The sequence below is a fragment of the Stomoxys calcitrans genome, chromosome 2 (assembly GCF_963082655.1).
Source record: "Stomoxys calcitrans chromosome 2, idStoCalc2.1, whole genome shotgun sequence".
NCBI classification, from domain to species: Eukaryota; Metazoa; Arthropoda; class Insecta; order Diptera; family Muscidae; genus Stomoxys; species Stomoxys calcitrans.
The window spans coordinates 211,356,224-211,374,232 of NC_081553.1; the positions used below are offsets into that span (position 1 = coordinate 211,356,224).

Below are 18,009 nucleotides of genomic sequence, written 5' to 3' on the forward strand. Positions count from 1 at the left end.
CCCAATAATATAAAAGGTTACATTGTTTTCAACTCTGAATTTTTCGACACGACGGCAACAGATACTCGTAGTCCTGGTAGAGCCAGTTCGAGCAGTATCGATATTGTGCTACCATACGTAGTTGATTTTTATTCTAGCGATTTTAGCGAAGATGGAGATCAATATTGTTGCACGGGCGCCAAGAGAAAGTTGTATGATGGCATAAGTTACACTGTTTGCAACACTGGTTGTTTTGGGCACAACTACAACAGCTGGTCCTGATGGAGGCTATTCAAGCAGTATCGATATTGTTCTACCATACACAATCGATTCTCATGCCCTTTCTGTTTCTAAGGAAATCAGCAAACTGAATCCTGTTTGTACGAGGGCATAAGTTACACTGTTTGCAACAGTGGTTGTTTTGGAAACGACTGCAAGAGCTGTTCCTGGTGGGAAAGCATTCCGAGCAGTATCGATAATGGGTTACCATATGTAGTCGATTTTTATGCTTTCCAAACAATATCGATAATGGGTTACCATATGTAGTCGATTTTTATGCCCCATATGTTTATAAGGAAATCAACAGAGCGAATGCTTTCCTTTGACGATGATGAGTTTGGAAAAAAGGCTTACTTTGGACGGACGGACGGTTTTCTTCCTAAAGATGGACGCACAGACAAGCAACAGTGTTGCACGGGCACTAATAAACAATTTAATGATGGCGTTAGTTTGATTGTTTTCAAGACTGAGTGCTTGTGCATGAAGGCAACGATGGTCCTGGTGGGGGCTGTCCGAGTAGTATCGATACACATGTAGTCGATTTTTATGCCCCTAATGTTTATAAGGATATCAGCAGAGAGAACGCTGTTTAGACTACTGCAACTTAATATACTACGTTGAATGACCCTTAAAACTAAGGTCTTTGACCGGACGGAACGGAAACGAATATTTCGTGTGACGACCTTGGAAAAGGGTAGTTTTAGTACCCTTAACCTAGGGAAAGGGTAGTTTTAATACCCTTTACCTTGGGAAAGGGTAGTTTTAATACCCTTTACCTTGAGAAAGGGTAGTTTTAATACCCTTTACCTTGGGAAAGGGTAGTTTTAATACCCTTTACCTTGGGAAAGGGTAGTTTTAATACCCTTTACCTTGGGAAAGGGTAGTTTTAGTACCCTTTGCCTTGGAAAAGAGTAGTTTGAGTACCCTTTAACTTGGGAAAGGGTAGTTTTAGTATCCGTTACCTGGAGAATAGGTAGTTTTATTACCATTTACCTTAAGAAAAGGTAGTTTTAATGCTACTTAGGGTAGTCTTAGTACCCTTTACCTTGGAAAAGGGTAGTTTTAGCACCCGTTACCTTGGAAAAATGTAGTTTTAGTATCCTTTGCCTTGGGAAAGGGTAGTTTTAGTACCTTTTACCTTGGGAAAGGGTAGTTTTAGCACCCTTTACCTTGGGAAAGGTTAGTTTTAGCACACTTTACCATGGAAGGAGTAGTTTTTGTACCCTTTACCAATGGGAAAGGATAGTTTTAGTACGCTTTACCCTGGGAAAGGGAAGTTTTAGTTATCTTTACCTTGGAAAAGTATAGTTTCAGTACCCTTTACCTTAGGAAAGGGTAGTTTTAGTACCCTTTACCTTAGGAAAGTGTAGTTTTGGTACCCTTTACCTTGAAAAAGGGTATTTTGAGTACCCTTTAACTTGGGAAAGGGTAGTTTAAGTATCCGTTGCCTAGAGAATAGGTAGTTTTATTACCATTTTTACCTTAAGAAAAGGTAGTTTTAGTACTATTTACCTTGGAAGAGGGTAGTCTTAGTACCCTTTATCTTGGAAAAGGGTAGTTTTAGTACCCTTTGCCTTGGGAAAGTGTAGTTTTAGTACCCCTTTGACTTGGAAAAGGGTAGTTTGAGTACACTTTACCTTGAAAGGAGAAGTTTTTGTACCCTTTATTTTGGGAAGGGGTAGTTTTAGTACCCTTTACCATGGGAAAAGATAGTTTTAGTACCTTTTACCTTGGGAAAGGGTAGTTTTAGTACACTTTACCTTAGAAAGGGAAGTTTTAATAAACTTTACCTTCGGAAAGGGTAGTTGTAGAACCCCTTATCTTGGGAAGGGGTAGTTTTAGCACCATTTATCAGGGGAAAGTGTACCCTTTACCTTGGGAAGAATAGTTTTTGTACCCTTTACCCTAGGAAGGGGTAGTTTTAGTACCCTTTACCATGGGAAAGGATAGTTTTGGTACCATTTACCTTGGAAAAGGGTAGTTTTAGCACCCTTTACCTTTGGAAAGGGTAGTTTTAGTACCCTTTGCCTTGGAAAAGGGTAGTTTTAACACACTTTACCTTGGGAAAGAGTATTTTTAGTACACTTTACCTTGGAAAGGAGTAGTTTTAGTATCTTTTGCCTCGGGAAAGGGTAGTTTTAGTACCCTTTACCTTGGGACAGAGTAGTTTTAACACCCATTACCTTGGGAAAGGGAATTTTTAGTACACTTTACCTTAGGAAGGTGTAGTTTAAGTACCCTTAACTATGGGAAGGGGTAGTTTTAGTACCGTTTACCTTGAGAAAGGGTAGTTTTAGTGACTTTTACCTTGCACTTAAATATTACTTTAAGTGCAAATATATTCAATGTTCATGTCTAATCTTAATTCGATCGACATGCCAAAACTCTAATTCAACTGGATTGGTATATAGAAGATATATAGATAAACCAACAACCTTCACCAAATCTGTCCTAGTTCAGAAGATAAAAGAGGCAATGAAATTCAATTAAAAAGTGAAATCTTTTTTCATTAACGCATATCATCAACTGACTTTACATAAAGTTAACAACAAGCCAAAAATCTTTTAATTAAAAAAAAAATGTGAAATCTTTTTCCATTAACGCAAGGCCCCGGCGAGATTCGAACTCACGATCTCCTGTTTACTAGACAGGCGCTTTAACCAACTAAGCCACGGCGCCATGAAATCGGTCTTGACGAACGCCCATTATTTTTGACATAAATAAGGGATGCTTAGTTACTTATGCCAAGTGATGAATGATGACTTGCGAATTGTTTTTCGCTTCCATGGTACAAGTAACTGAAGCATCGATGACAATTACTAGGGAATTACATGGATTTTATAGTGTGAAATTCACTTCTATGGCTACCATGTTATGTAGACCTTACATTGCACATTACAAGGCGTGTGTAAGACATTTTATAAGTAAACAAAGTAAAGAAAGTTTTTGCTGCGGTAATCATTCTTTACTCGCAATATTTGTGATAAGGAGAAGGCATACCTTTAAGCTTTGTTGGAGAACTTTTTGCATTTGTTAAACTTATCTCAAAACTGTTATAAAAACCATTTTATAAAATCGAACTCGGAACAGCGAAACGATCGGTGGGACGGCAAAAATCCTATGGGAAGATCCGGATCGTGAGAAGACGAGGCTATTACTGAAAGAATGTAAGAAGGTCAGTATAGCTTTCGGTTCCATAACGGGACACATGGGCCTACGAGCTCGCTTATGCAAAATCGGTGCGGCAAGTGAACTTACTTAGGGGCGTGGTATGGAAAAAAAATTAAGGATTTTGTCGTCGTTGTAGACACATTTTTATGTTGAGGTCGCGATCCTCATCCAGCTCTTATAGATGAGCAAGCTCGTTCTGGTCCAAAAGACCGATCGCCGTGGAACAGGGTGACCATTGGTTATTTAAATGTGCCAATAACTAGTCTTGTCATATCGAGCAGGTGCCGCCCGGCCTCTCACTGAGACTTTCCGCTCGATACCGCCGATTGTCCGCGACTGCCGTTGCAGCTACTCCGCATGGAGCATTCCACTATCTGCAACCTGTGGACACGCTAAGCTTCTCATGACGGCAATGAATACCACACAAATTGGAGCTCAATTTCCCAGCCTGTGTGGTGCTCGTCGTCCTCGCGTTAGCACCACACCACCTCACGCATTTCGTGACGCCCCGATCTAAGCCTGCAGGACCGGCAGTCTAAAACACATCTCAGTCCCTGGATTCTCAATGTAGACCCTCAGGCTCTCTTTGTTCTCCAGCTTTGATCCATCCGTGTAACATGATCTCCAAGATGGCAATACTAGGATTCCTTCAGTCCAAAACTGTGCCGCTGGCAGCAGTGTCTCACACTCGACTTCAAGTATCGTCTTAGGTATCCGATTGGAAACCTATTCCCTTCCTTACAGTTTTCTTATCGTCGCCTTGATTATACCGCGATGGTATGAGCTGCTCCCATCCTCAATCCATTCTCCCATCCCCTTAAGCCCCTTAGTCGCAGTGGTTGCTTCACACTTAATCTGTATGTCAATAGGTCGGATATCTAGAATAGTCTCCAGTGCTCTAGAGGGCGTGGTCCTCATTGCTTCACCTATGCCATGTTCTCTGAACCTGTTCTATGGTCCTTATGTTGCACTTTTTCTCAATAGCAGTCCACCAAACTACTGAGGCGTAAGTAAGTATTGGTCTAATCACGCTCCTGTAGAGCCAGTGGTCTAACCTGGGATTCAGGCCCCATTTTGAGCCTACGGCCCGTCTTTGATATCGCCGAGCCCCGAATACAATGCGAGACATAAAGGAACATTTTTAGAAACCGGGAGATCTTTGAGACCCTTAAGTACCATGGCATTTGAAGAAGTTTGGAATAAAAAAAAATATTGAAAAAAATATAGAAACCAATTAAAACCAAAAAAAAGCAAAAATTTAATGAAAAAAAATAAATTTTTTTTATAAATAAAATTTTTTTTATAAAAAAAAAAAAAAAATATTAAAAAAATTTGGAAACAATTTTTTTTTTGAAAAATTCTTTATGAAACAAATTTGAAAAAAATTAAGGAAAAAATTAAAATTTTTTTTTTATAAAACTATTTTTTTGTGGTTTTTCAAACATTTTAGCTCAAGATCATATTCAATGCTTTCTATTCAAAGAGTAACATAGCAAAGAACTTATAAAAGTCGGGCAAGTCTGTGCTGTCATCAAAACATTTTGAATGGGATGGTAGATCACGATTTCTGATGTTCCATGTATCTTCACCAACAGCTTTGTCAGGCGCTCTACATACCCAACGACTATTGAGTACAGTGTAGAGCACCCTTTTTGAAAACAGCACACATTTGCTTAACTTTTATAAGTTGTTTGGTACGCTATTCTTTGAATAAAAAGCATTGAATATGATCTCGAGCTGGAATATGTTCGAAAAATCAAAAAAAAAAAAAAAATTAACAAAAAAAATTTTAAAATTTTTTTCAAAAAAATTTTTTCCTTTATTTTTTTTAATTTGTTTTTTGAATATGATCACGAGGTGGAATATTTAATTTTTTTATTCTCTAAAATGAACGCAAGCAGAAAAATTTTTCGTTAAGTGAATAGCAGACCTTTATATATTTTTATATAAGCTAAAACTATCCGATAAGACATATAAAAAAATTTCTATCAAATTTTTTAAGAAAAACAAATTTTCTAAGAAAAACAAATTTTGACGAACTTTTTTAGAAATTAAATTTTTATAAAAAATTTCACAAAAAAACTGTGAAAAAAGAAACTTAAAAATCAAGTTCTCAACAAAATTGTCTGAAAAATATTCATTTTTGACGGAGAAATCTTTGAAAATTAATTTTTGAAAATATTTTCTTTGTGAATTAATTTTTGAAAAAATTTCGATACAATATGAAATCCGATTTTGACAAAATTTACAATAAAACGTAAAAAATCCTATTAAAATTCATTGAAACTTTTAATTTAAATGAAATTTTGTCTGTTTGTGCTTTCTTTTTTCGGTCTTTAAATATTAAAATCAAATTTAATAAAACTTTGTTGGATAAAAATGTTGGCAACATTTTTTAGGAAATTTAAATTTTTCCAAGATTTTTTTGATTTAAATAACTTTCGGCAAAATGTTCAATAAAATTTTGATATTGACGGAATTTTTTATGAAAATCTAATTTCTAAGTAAATTATAAAATTCGTATTTATTATTTTATTATCTAAAAATCTAAATATTTTAATGAATTTTTAGTTGGACTTTTATACTTTCATTTCGGGTAAATTGTAATATAGCGCATAATTGTCAAATGCAAATGTATCATTTAGTAAAGTAAGCCACTTAAGAAACAATTCCTATACTGAGAAGCAAAGAGAAGCTGAGAAGCCACTTTAGAGACAATTCCTATACTGAGAAGCAAAATCACCTATTTTTGTATCATCAAATGCTGTTTAAGAATGTTTGGGATAGATTTTGTTGCCTTATGAAGCCTTTTTTCTTTCAAAATTTTAATCTCAAATTTTATTCCAGGACAACTCCTTTTCAGGCTCCTGATTTTTATTTGAGCATAGGCCCCGGCGAGATTCGAACTCACGATCTCCTGTTTACTAGACAGGCGCTTTAACCAACTAAGCCACGGCGCCATCTGGCCACCGAAGTTAACAACTGCATATTGTTCTTAAAATACACTTTTACAAAAATTAATAAAAAAATAAATATATAAAAAAGTTGCATTTTTACAAGTCTTAAATAAAAAAATCACTTTTATCAAAAAAAAAAAAATTATTCTATGACGATCTCTTTTTCGTCTAGGCCCCGGCGAGATTCGAACTCACGATCTCCTGTTTACTAGACAGGCGCTTTAACCAACTAAGCCACGGCGCCACAGTGCGCACCGTTGCCAATAGCCACACTTCGCCTAGCGAAGTGGTTATAATGGTAAGGTATGACTTATTTTGAAATGTTTAGCAATGATAAAATATGTTTAAAGAATCATAACTAGAGAGTATTAACCCTGATACAATCAATAATTATGTGCTTTATATGAATTTTTGGCAGTACAAATATATTCAACACAACAATACCTTGTGGTATAATTATCTCGAATTTAATCAATAAATAAAATTAAAAAAAATCCATAACTTTTTAGTTAATTGATAATGAAACAAAAAGAATTGATACAAAAAGAACTTTCACAATTCATTTTTCTTTATTCACATGATATTGTGGATAGGCCCCGGCGAGATTCGAACTCACGATCTCCTGTTTACTAGACAGGCGCTTTAACCAACTAAGCCACGGCGCCACTTGAATACCGTTACATTGGTAAAAGACAGGTACAGTGGGTCAGATAGAACAAAATCATAGGGATTTTTGACGAAATTAATTTGTATACAAATGTTAACAAAAAATATGATTTCGTACAAATATAAATTTCGTACAAATTTAATTTTCTTAGAAATTATCTTAAAACTTTCATAGCGTCAAAAAATTTTTCAAAACTTAAATTATTTTTTTTCGTAATTTTTTGAAAATATTCCAGCTCAAGATCATATTCAATGCTTTCTGTTCAAAGAATAGCATAGCAAATAACTTATAAAAATTAGGCAAGGGTATGCTGTTATTCAAAACACTTTGATTGGCATGATGGGTCGCAATTTCTGGTACACCATGTATCTTCATCAATACTTTTGTCAAATTGATTAAGGAGCTCTACATACCCAACGACTATTGAGTACGGTGTAGAGTACGCTTTTGTTTTTAAAATAGGGCACAATAAATCCTTTAACTCTTCTTCGGACAGTAGGAGAGAGAGGAAAGTCTTACTATCCACTATTCCGATACAAACTAATCATCAATGCTAAGAACAACAAAGATATCAACACAAAACACTTGGATTGGCATGGTGGATCGCGATTTCTGGTGCACCATGTATCTTCATCAATACATTTGTCAAATTGATTAAGGAGCTCTACATACCCAACGACTATTGAGTACGGTGTAGAGCACGCTTTTGTTTTTAAAACAGGGCACAATAAATCCTTTAACTCTCCTTAGCACAGTTAGAGAGACGAAAGCCTTACTATCCGCTATTCCGATACAAACTAATCATCAATGCTAAGAACAACAAAGATATCAACACAAAACACTTGGACTGGCATGGTGGATCTCGATTTCTGGTACACCATGTATCTTCGTCAATACCTTTGTTAAATTGACTGAGAATACCCTCTATTCCGACTCCAACTATTTATCAATGCTAAGAACAATGTTGTCAAATTAGATTTTCATAAAAAAAAATTTTCAAAACTTCAAATTTTATTTTTTTTAATAAATAGATTTTTATTAAAAGAATGAAAATTTGACTTTCATAAAAATCTTTTCAAACTTTGGTTTTATAAAAATAAATTTAAAACTTGATTTTCTCAGACATTTTTGTCAAAATTTTATTTTTATAAAAAAATGTTACAATACGACATTTTTAATAAATTTGACTTTTTTAAAAATTTTGTCACAATTTTATTTTAATAAAAAATTTTGTTTCTATTTATTTCCTCGAACATTATGTCAAAAATTTTATTTTTAAGAAAAATTTTTATAACAAAATTTTCTATGAAGAAATTTACCAAAATTTTCTTTAAAAAAAGCCAAATCTAATTTTTATGAAAAATTTTGTCAAAATATAATTTTATAGAAAATTTTGTCAAAATTTTTTTTCATAAAAAATTTATTTTTTAATTTTATTTTAATAATTTTTTTTTAAAATTTGATTTAAAAAAAAAACAAATTCATAATTTTCATAGAAAAATTTTTGTTTTCATGGAAAATTTGTTTTTTATAGAAAAGTTCGACAAAATTAGATTTTCATATTTTTCAATTTTTATAAAAACTTAATTTTTACGGATGGCTAATTTCATTAAAATGTCAAAATACTTTCCTTAAACCAAATATGTTTATAAAAAAGTAACTAATTTATTTCATGTCAAGGCCCCGGCGAGATTCGAACTCACGATCTCCTGTTTACTAGACAGGCGCTTTAACCAACTAAGCCACGGCGCCTTTTTGGAACCAGTTGTAGTGCCATATTTTGGTATAAGACATCAAAACTTAAACTGCTAATAGAAAACTTTATGAAATGTCATAGATTTTTGCAATGATTATTTATTCTAATATTGGAGGCTGGCCTTAACAAAAAATGTGAACACAATTGTTTTCTAACCATATTTTACAATTTATTTGACATATGCCAAATAAGGATTTCCTCTTATTTTTTAGTTTTTTTCCGGTAATGAGGAATAATAACCTTATTTATATTCTCTTCTTTTATTTTTTCTCCAAAATACGTACTCACAAATGCTTTGTGCGAAAGGCCCCGGCGAGATTCGAACTCACGATCTCCTGTTTACTAGACAGGCGCTTTAACCAACTAAGCCACGGCGCCATGCATATACCGTTAATGCGTGTGAATTGTTGGTAACAGGACCCACCTGCTACCAATGTGTTAGGGTGTGTGTGTGTGTAAGTATCCTTTTATGTTTTGCTGTTACCATGGCCAACAAAAGGCGCCGTGGCTTAGTTGGTTAAAGCGCCTGTCTAGTAAACAGGAGATCGTGAGTTCGAATCTCGCCGGGGCCTTGACATAAAACTCTAAGTGCAATACTGCTTTTTGATGGTACATAGTTAAAAAGGATAACGTAGGAGCTCAGTAGAAGCGATTTTGTGATGGTCAAGTGAATGGAAAGGGAAAATACACGAGATTTGGAAGCAACTGCTGAACTACAAGAGTGAATTAAGGCCGTATGGTATGCTATAGCAGATACCTTTTACAATGAGGCGCAGAATATGTTTTTTTGTTATCGAAGGATGTGACAAACTTTTATTGGGTTGCCCAAAAAGTAATTGCGGATTTTTTAAAAGAAAGTAAATGCATTTTTAATAAAACCCTAGAGTGAACTTTAATCAAATATACTTTTTTTACACTTTTTTTCTAAAGCAAGCTAAAAGTCACAGCTGATAACTGACAGAAGAAAGAATGCAATTACAGAGTCACAAGTTGTGAAGAAATTTGTCAACGCCGACTATATGAAAAATCGGCAATTACTTTTTGGGCAACCCAATAGTTGTCTGGCAAATAATTTTACCGAGAAGACACAGGAATCATTAATAGAAGGTTAGGTCACATGCGTAAAAATAAAGTGGATAGGCCCCATGAACATCATTAAGGATGTCAAATCTGTCGATTGAAAATGTCATCATATAGAAGAAATCATAAACAAAAAATGAATGTATAAGGAGAACAATTTGACATCCTCAATGCCAAGTACTGCAAAAAATTTTATGTCAACTGATCGCTTGGCTTAATTTTATTCAGTGTATCCTAGAGAAGACATAGGATTTTCGATTATCGATAAAAACATGATGTTCTTTCGTGTAAAGCCCCTTTTAGTTGATATGTTTAATGATACTTTATCGAGAAAGTGTTTTTTTCATATTTTCAAATTTCTTTCCGACAAGTCCCCACTTTTTATACCATGTGATGTATTGAACATTGTTGTCGGCCTTGTAAATTTACAAAATAATGTACTCTTACAAATCATTGTTCTTCTTGATTAGCGTGTTTGTGTGAGTTTCCATTTTTGAGTTTCTTTTATTTTGCACACAACTAACTGCTCGATGTGTAACTGACAATTTGATGGACATTAACTACCGCTGCTGTTTGGCAAATTGTTTTAAGCAAACAAATTGTTTGTCTCTATTTTCGATTTTAACACAGTGCCAAAAGAGATTTGAATGTTTTTTTTTTTCCTCAAATAGTAGGGGTATTCACGAAAATAATGGAGGTATATTAAGTCTAGGTAGTGTAGATAGTATTGAAATTATCCATAGGTTTCAAAATTTACCAATGACGCCAGCTTGCCAATCAAAAGATTCGATAAGGCAGTAAATTTACCTCAATATTGTGTCAGAGGGGGAGGAAAATTACCCTCAAGAAAATCGAATATTTTTCGGAGCCTAAGCCTTATTCCAATAAGGAGTAAGATAAAAGATGTTGACATAAAACTCTGAGTGCAATACTGTTTTGTAGGTAAGGATAATTCAAGACACTATACCCGTATACAGCCTCTCTATTGGTGAGGACGCTCTAAGGTAATTGGTGACTGTAGTTCATATTCAGTTCGAGGCGAACGTTTAACCTCAGGGCGAAGTTTCCGTGGGGTCCATACGAAAAGCAATGTTGTGCAATGAACTAAAGTCAGCTAATCGCGACTTTCAACTCGGATGTGATAACAAAAATTTTTGCATAATCAAAGATATTTAGATTTTAAGGCAGAACGTTGTTCGACAATAATTTAACAAACAATACTTTACTGAAATATAAACTTATTCAAGCAATCCAAGTGTTTCCTTCCTCCTGCTGATACAACCATTTTGAGTTATATTTATATAGCCTCCATCGATGTCTAAAAAATTTTGATTTTAATTGAACTACGCACAACTCGTTGATTAAAATTCTCGGAAAACTTTTAAACAACTCAAAAAAAGGCCAAAGAGGACTTATGTAGAACTAAGATGAAATGTAGTCATTTTCTTGGAGATACAACCATTTTAAGTTCCTAATATTAAATGAGCCACGTCATTGCTGGCACTAAAAGGTTTGGTTTGTAAACATCATGCAAAAAGCTTTTAAACACCTTGAAGATACTCAGAAGCATAGACTTTCAACTCTTAAAGAAATGCCATACGATTTTTTGAATCCAAATCGGAAGCTCTAATCTCTGTAATCTTGGGGAACGCATGACTACTTGATTCACATTTTACAGGGATAGGTTGAAGGTCCTCAACTTTTTAACGTAATAGGCAGACTTCCACACGTCAAGAAAGGTTGTGTAATGGATAAAAAATGTCAAAGAGGACTAACGTAGACCTAAATCCAGTTAACATAATAGGTAGACTTCAGCACGTCGAACAAGGTTGAGCAATGGACAAAGAGGGTTCAAGAGGACTTATGTAAACCCAAATATAGCGAATGAGCTCTAATCTCTATAATCTTGGAGAACGCACGACTACTTGATTCAAATTTCTCGAGGATGGATTAAACGTCCACAACATTTTAACGTAATAGGTAGACAGCCACACGTCAAGTAAGGTTGCGTAATGGGCTAAAGATGTCGAAGAGGACTTTCGCAGACCTAAACCCAGGGAATGAGCTCTAATCTCTATAACCTTACGAAACGCATGACTACTTGGTTCAAATTTCTCGCGGACGGATTGAACGTCCCCAACTTTTAAACGTAATAGGTAGATTCCCATAAGTCTAATAAGTTTGCGTAATGGACAAAACGACTACAACACGTCGAACAAGGTTTAGCAATGGACAAAGAGGATTGAAGAGGACTTACATAAGCCCAAATACAGAAAATGAGCTCTAATCTCTATAATCTTGGAGAACGCACGACTACTTGGTTCAAATTTCTCGTGGATGGATTGAACGTCCAACATTTGAACGCAATAGGTAATTTAATGGACAAAAAGATTCGAAGAGGACTTACGTAGACCTAAACCCAGGGAATGAGTTATTATCTCTAGAACGTCGGGAAACGCACAGCTAATTGGTTCCCCTTTTACAGGGATCATTTTAACGTCCCAAGATGACTTGCTGGAACAAAGCCCGGGAAATTGTCTAATTATCCAATCTCTCTCACTCCGTTGGGAACATCAATTATTAAATATTGACTTAACACCCTCTAAAGATCTTACATGTTTGATCGCAATGGCATTCTAAGTCGCAAAGCCATAACAGTGCGCCTCTCTGCCGAAAATTACGGAATTCAATGTAGGTAACAAATTAAAATTTAATCTTCTCCTTGGAGATATCAGCATTTTAAGTTTTAATTTTCTACTTCACCGATGTCTAAGAAAGCTTGATATTAGTGTGGCAAGGTCATTATTGGCAACCAAAATTTGATTTGAGCCCAACATGTTTGTTGCTATTAAATTCCTTGGAGATATTCAGAAATAGCATAAAGTCCTAGTAGAGCAAACCGTATGCTTTCAATGGCTAGTATGGCCATTGAACTCGAACTGTACTTTGCACAACATTAGGAAACACACGACTACTTGGTTTGCCTTTTAAGGGATAGGTTGAACGTCTCCAACCACTTAATGTAATAGTAAATCTACCACGTATTAGGAAATCTACCACATAATAGATAATCGACCACTTAATAGGTAATCGGTTGAACGTCTCTAACCTCTATGCAATAGGCACTCTTCTGTGTAATAAGTAATCTACCGTGTACTAGGTAATCTACCACGTAATAGGTACTCTTCTGCGTACTAGGTAATCTGCCGTAATAGGTAATCTACCACGTAATAGGTAATCAAGTACGTAATAGGTTATTTACGTAATAACTAATCCACCACGAAATAGGTAATCTACCACGCATTTGCAAGATTGTGTGATGGACGAAAAAGGAGTGAAGAGGACTTACTTCAGGGGTGCACAAAACCGTCCCCATTCTTTCTACGTAATGGGTCGGGATGAAGATATCAAAAATATTTTAACCTACCAACTATTGGAGATACAGCTGTCAAAAAAAGTATTCATCATTCAATATTTTTTTTTAATAAGTCTACAAAAGACAATTGGAATAAAAACATATTAAACTAATGATGCAGTAGTGCTTGTGTGATATATATATACACAATTTCATTGTTTTTAAAGAAAAAAATAGTATTTATTGGAACAAAAAGGGCCATTTTACAGCTGAACACAAAAAATTAAACAAAAAAAGTATTCATCATTGCAAAAAAACAAAAAAATAAATAACATAATTTAAAAAAATTAATACTTTGTTATTCGACCACCGCGTCTTATAACTTCTTTTAAACGGTTTGACATCGATTGGACTAATTTAGCGGTTATATTTTGGTCTATATTAGTCCATTCCTCCATTATCACCTGTTGCATTTGACTCTTGCTCGAAAAATTGCGCGTTCTCAATTTGCGTTCGAGATGTTCCCAAAGATGTTCAATTGAGTTCAAGTCGGGACTTTGAGGAGGAGTTTTAATGACTTTGGGGCAGTTATACAGCATCCACATCTTGGTATTTAATGCAGAATGTTTGGGGTCATTATCTTGATAATATTGAAAGTTATTACCAAGCCCAAGTTTTACAGCACTATCTTTTAAATTCCTCTTTAAAATGTCAATGTAATACTTATGATCCATTACTCCATTAATAATTTCAAGATTTCCCGCTCCTGAAGCCGCCATACACCCCCAAACCATTAAACCACCTCCACCATGTTTTACAGTAGCAACTGTGTTTCGTTCTTCAAGCTCTGTATTTGGTTTTCTGTACACTATGACCTTTCCATCGCACCCAAAAAGATTAAACTTGCTCTCGTCTGCAAAAATGACTGTTTTCCAAAATGATTCGGGCTGTTTTACATACATTTTTGCGAAGTTTAGCCTTTTCACTCGGTTTATTTTATTTATAAAGGGCTTCTTACGTGCAGTTCTTCCTCTGTAACTATGCCTTTTGAGTGTATTTCGAATTGTTTGTGTAGTAACTTCCTTCCCTAAATATTCCATAGTGTTTTACGAAGAATGGTCGCATTTGTCTTCGGAGTTTTCTGAACTTGCCGCACTAGCCAACGCACATCTCCAACTGAAAGTGCTTTTGGTCGACCAGATCTTGGTTTATTGTCAACAGTTTTCGTTTCTGTCCACTTTCTGATGATGGATTGTATAGTAGATCGTGGTCTATTTAATATTTCACTGATAGTTTTTTGAGTTAAACCATTCCTGTGGTGTTTTATTATCAAAACTTTTACCTCATCAGAAACCTCGTTTTGCTTACGACCCATTTTGACAAAAACTATATTTTCAATGAAATTAAATATTTGCTGTCAAGGGCAAAGCCTCCTTTACTAAATAAAACAGAAAAGGGGGATTCCCAAATAATATTTGAATTTGACTTTGATGATAGCACATCAATGATGAATACTTTTTTTGTTCTGTTTTTGGTGTTATTATATAAAATCGCATTTTTTGCGCTAATTAAATTTATTTTTTAAATTTATTTTAAAACATATTACGAAAAATAAACTATTGCATAAAACTGCATTATTTGTTTACTTTAAATTTTCTTCAATTACCCAAAATAAGTGAATTTATTATCAATTTTGCTAATGATGAATACTTTTTTTGACCGCTGTACAAGCATTTTAAGTTATAGATGAACTTGCGACTATTCTACCCATCATTCCGTTTGAAACACCTCAAATAGTTATAGTTAAGGCCCAATAATGCATATGTATTTTTAATCGAATGTCGTTTTAAGTTGATATTGCCAAGTCCGTCTGTCTGCCTAATGCATATGTATTTCTAATCGAATGACCGTCTAATCGAAAATTTGTCTGTCTGCCAAAGCTGATATAGCTGCCATACAAACCGATATTTAAATTTGCTTTCTAAGGCCCCTATATAGGAAATTTTTATACAATTTGGATGGCAAATCTAAACAGATTTGCCCTACAAGTCATATTCCGAAGTAGTTGGCATATGCCATTCATAATAAAAGAAATTCAAAATTCTGCCCGGAAGAACTCAAATAAGGCAAACTATTCGAGGCATTTTTTTTCAGTAAAACCTTGTTCGAACAAATTCGCTTGCTATTTCGCATAGAAGAAATACATGTGCAAAATTTCAAGATGTAGGACATTAGGAATTGAAAAAGGTTCAAATCATTTAATGTTTGGATAAAGCTCCTAAGGCCCTAGGATCGTCAATTTGTATCCCCTTTGATACGTATAGTACATTTACGCACTCCAAGATATCGATTCTATACTTCCTTGTTTTGCTTTTCTACAGCTTCAGTCTACATTTCTCTTTAATTAAACATTTGATTGGGAGATAGAAGCATTTTAAGTTAAAAATTTCAAATAGGTTACCAAATGAATAGTACTACCGACCTAAGAGGCAGCCTACTAAATTTGCCCAGCTTTTTCAAATAGCGAATACCCCAAATAGCCATAACGCACTCCGACCAGTTCCTTTAACTCCAATCGAGACAAGAAAAAAATGTTGCTATGCCAGCCATTGATACCCAATTACCTATAATGATTGATCAGCGGCAACGGTTGGCAGATCAACGTCAGTCGAACAACATTTTATAAGTGCCAGAGCTTACATTTAAAACATTTAAACGATGTACAATTGACATTTTGATTACACTTAATGTCTGTGAATTGAGATCATTTGAAATTGTTATTTTATTTTCGCTTAGATATAATATGGGTAGTGTATCATTTAAAAGGCACTTAACCTCCAAGTAAGTTAGTTTTTGCTTGCTGCATATACTATTTTGTTTTGACATTTTGCAAGTAATAAAATCAGTTTTCGTATTAGTGTATTACCAAGAGAGCCAGTCACACCTTAACACCGCCGCCACACTCCCTCTGTTACTGGTGAAAGCTTTTTTTTATAACTTAATAGACAAAAATCTAAACGCATTTGTCCCGAGAGAATCGAAGACAACCGTTAAAGGCCCCGGCGAGATTCGAACTCACGATCTCCTGTTTACTAGACAGGCGCTTTAACCAACTAAGCCACGGCGCCTTTTGAGGCGCCTTCGTCCAATGCCAAACACTTAAGAGAGAGCACCTTACAGGGCGGCGTAGAAGAATAAGAATGCTGTGTGTGCGTTATTTTTAGAAAAGATTTATTAATTAGATAGCCATACACAGACTTTGGCATATAACACATTATTGCTTCCACTATAAGGTTTCTCGAAACATTTGAACAATCATAAAACAATTTTATGTGTGTGTGTGTGTGTTTCTATCTATATCTGACAGATAGTGTGTAATAATTGCACAATGTGTGCTAAATAACGGCATGCTTAGGGTATATGAAATACGAAAACACCAACAACTATCGATATGAATGAAAAATGCTTAGTTGACAATATAGACCAATCATAATTTCATTTCAATACTTGAATTGATAGTGGCGCGAAGACGTTTAATTGGGTTTTATTGTTTTGTTTTCTAAAAATAAACATATAAGAGTGGGACATGTTTTTTGAATCAACAAAAAATATATTCAGCAAGAAGGCATTGATAATACCGCCACCCCGAAAAAATTAAATAAAATAGTTTACCACAATTTAAGAATTATATTCTATTTAAGTATAAAACTTCGTTCTTTCCTGTTTTGATAATATATTTAGATTGGGAAATACAAGCATTTTAAGTTTTGCATTAAAAAGTCTATTACAGAAGTAACTTCGCCAGATGGAAAGTTCCCGGCATCTTGTAAGTACACTTCGCCAGAAAGAAAATCTTATGCGCCACTCAAATCAGCATGTCCCATGACAAGGTTATGGGAAAAGTTTGCCCCTGTTCCTTAATGGAATGTTCATGGACAAAATTTTTAATACCCCAATCACTTCTCGGAATTCCCCTAATCTTTCTTGCAACTCCTGCCATTCCTTCATTCAAGTGAACCGAGGAAACCATACTCTCTAAAACAGTCACTACGAAAAATTTTATAAGCGAAATGTAGCTGATCCTAGCTCCGCCAGTTCGAATCGTGGATAGAAAATTTCACGACAATATGTTCTTGAGTCAGCACAACACGATGTCTCTGTTTCTTCACAATATCCATGGCCTACTCGCCACGAGTTTCCAGTGCAAGTCTAGGATCGTCTTCAACTAAGACGAACTGGTCATCCGCATATGCACTGATCTCAGTCAAACACCGCAACAACAGATCCGTAATGCGGTGGATTTTGTTGATCTAGTGATATTTTCATCTCAAAAGCCAAACAGGTACGGTGATTTACGCTCGTCGCAGAACACTTTTGTTACCATTATACTCTTCACTACTTTTCAATTACTGGAATAAAGGTGACGCCCCCCCCTCAATCGATCCTATCTGCGCAGTCATACCAACTATGGAAGGTGACCTCCCGATCCTAAGCCGGCAGACTCTAGCCACCTCACGGGTCAACCAAATGACCTGACTCGATTTGTCACTCTGACGTCTACCAAGGAGCACATTATTCACCATACTTTTTTATCTGCGAATCAGGTCATCTATCGTCGGTGCTCAAAGGTCGTTTAAAGACAACGCTGATGCAGTCTCCCCAAAACGTTCCATATAAAGTCATAGTTTACGTCTCCACCCTTCCAGACCACTCCATCTATCCTTGACAGTAACCATAATATCAGTTGGATTATGTACAGTTATAT

At 35.1% G+C, this 18,009-nt stretch overlaps 8 non-coding genes across 8 annotated transcripts; 1 reads left to right on the top strand and 7 right to left on the bottom strand.

Annotated features, from left to right (window-relative positions):
- Positions 1-2,863: 2,863 nt before the first annotated feature.
- On the bottom strand, positions 2,864-2,937 carry Trnat-agu (transfer RNA threonine (anticodon AGU)). Its single transcript has one exon. It is a non-coding gene; the product is annotated as a tRNA-Thr (tRNA).
- Positions 2,938-6,315: 3,378 nt separating this feature from the next.
- On the bottom strand, positions 6,316-6,389 carry Trnat-agu (transfer RNA threonine (anticodon AGU)). The gene has a single exon. It is a non-coding gene; the product is annotated as a tRNA-Thr (tRNA).
- A 167-nt stretch (positions 6,390-6,556) lies between these two features.
- Positions 6,557-6,630, bottom strand: Trnat-agu (transfer RNA threonine (anticodon AGU)). Its single transcript has one exon. It is a non-coding gene; the product is annotated as a tRNA-Thr (tRNA).
- Positions 6,631-6,977: 347 nt separating this feature from the next.
- Trnat-agu (transfer RNA threonine (anticodon AGU)) lies at positions 6,978-7,051 on the bottom strand. Its single transcript has one exon. It is a non-coding gene; the product is annotated as a tRNA-Thr (tRNA).
- A 1,680-nt stretch (positions 7,052-8,731) lies between these two features.
- Trnat-agu (transfer RNA threonine (anticodon AGU)) lies at positions 8,732-8,805 on the bottom strand. The gene has a single exon. It is a non-coding gene; the product is annotated as a tRNA-Thr (tRNA).
- A 308-nt stretch (positions 8,806-9,113) lies between these two features.
- On the bottom strand, positions 9,114-9,187 carry Trnat-agu (transfer RNA threonine (anticodon AGU)). The gene has a single exon. It is a non-coding gene; the product is annotated as a tRNA-Thr (tRNA).
- Positions 9,188-9,307: 120 nt separating this feature from the next.
- Positions 9,308-9,381, top strand: Trnat-agu (transfer RNA threonine (anticodon AGU)). The gene has a single exon. It is a non-coding gene; the product is annotated as a tRNA-Thr (tRNA).
- A 6,917-nt stretch (positions 9,382-16,298) lies between these two features.
- Positions 16,299-16,372, bottom strand: Trnat-agu (transfer RNA threonine (anticodon AGU)). The gene has a single exon. It is a non-coding gene; the product is annotated as a tRNA-Thr (tRNA).
- Positions 16,373-18,009: the final 1,637 nt, after the last annotated feature.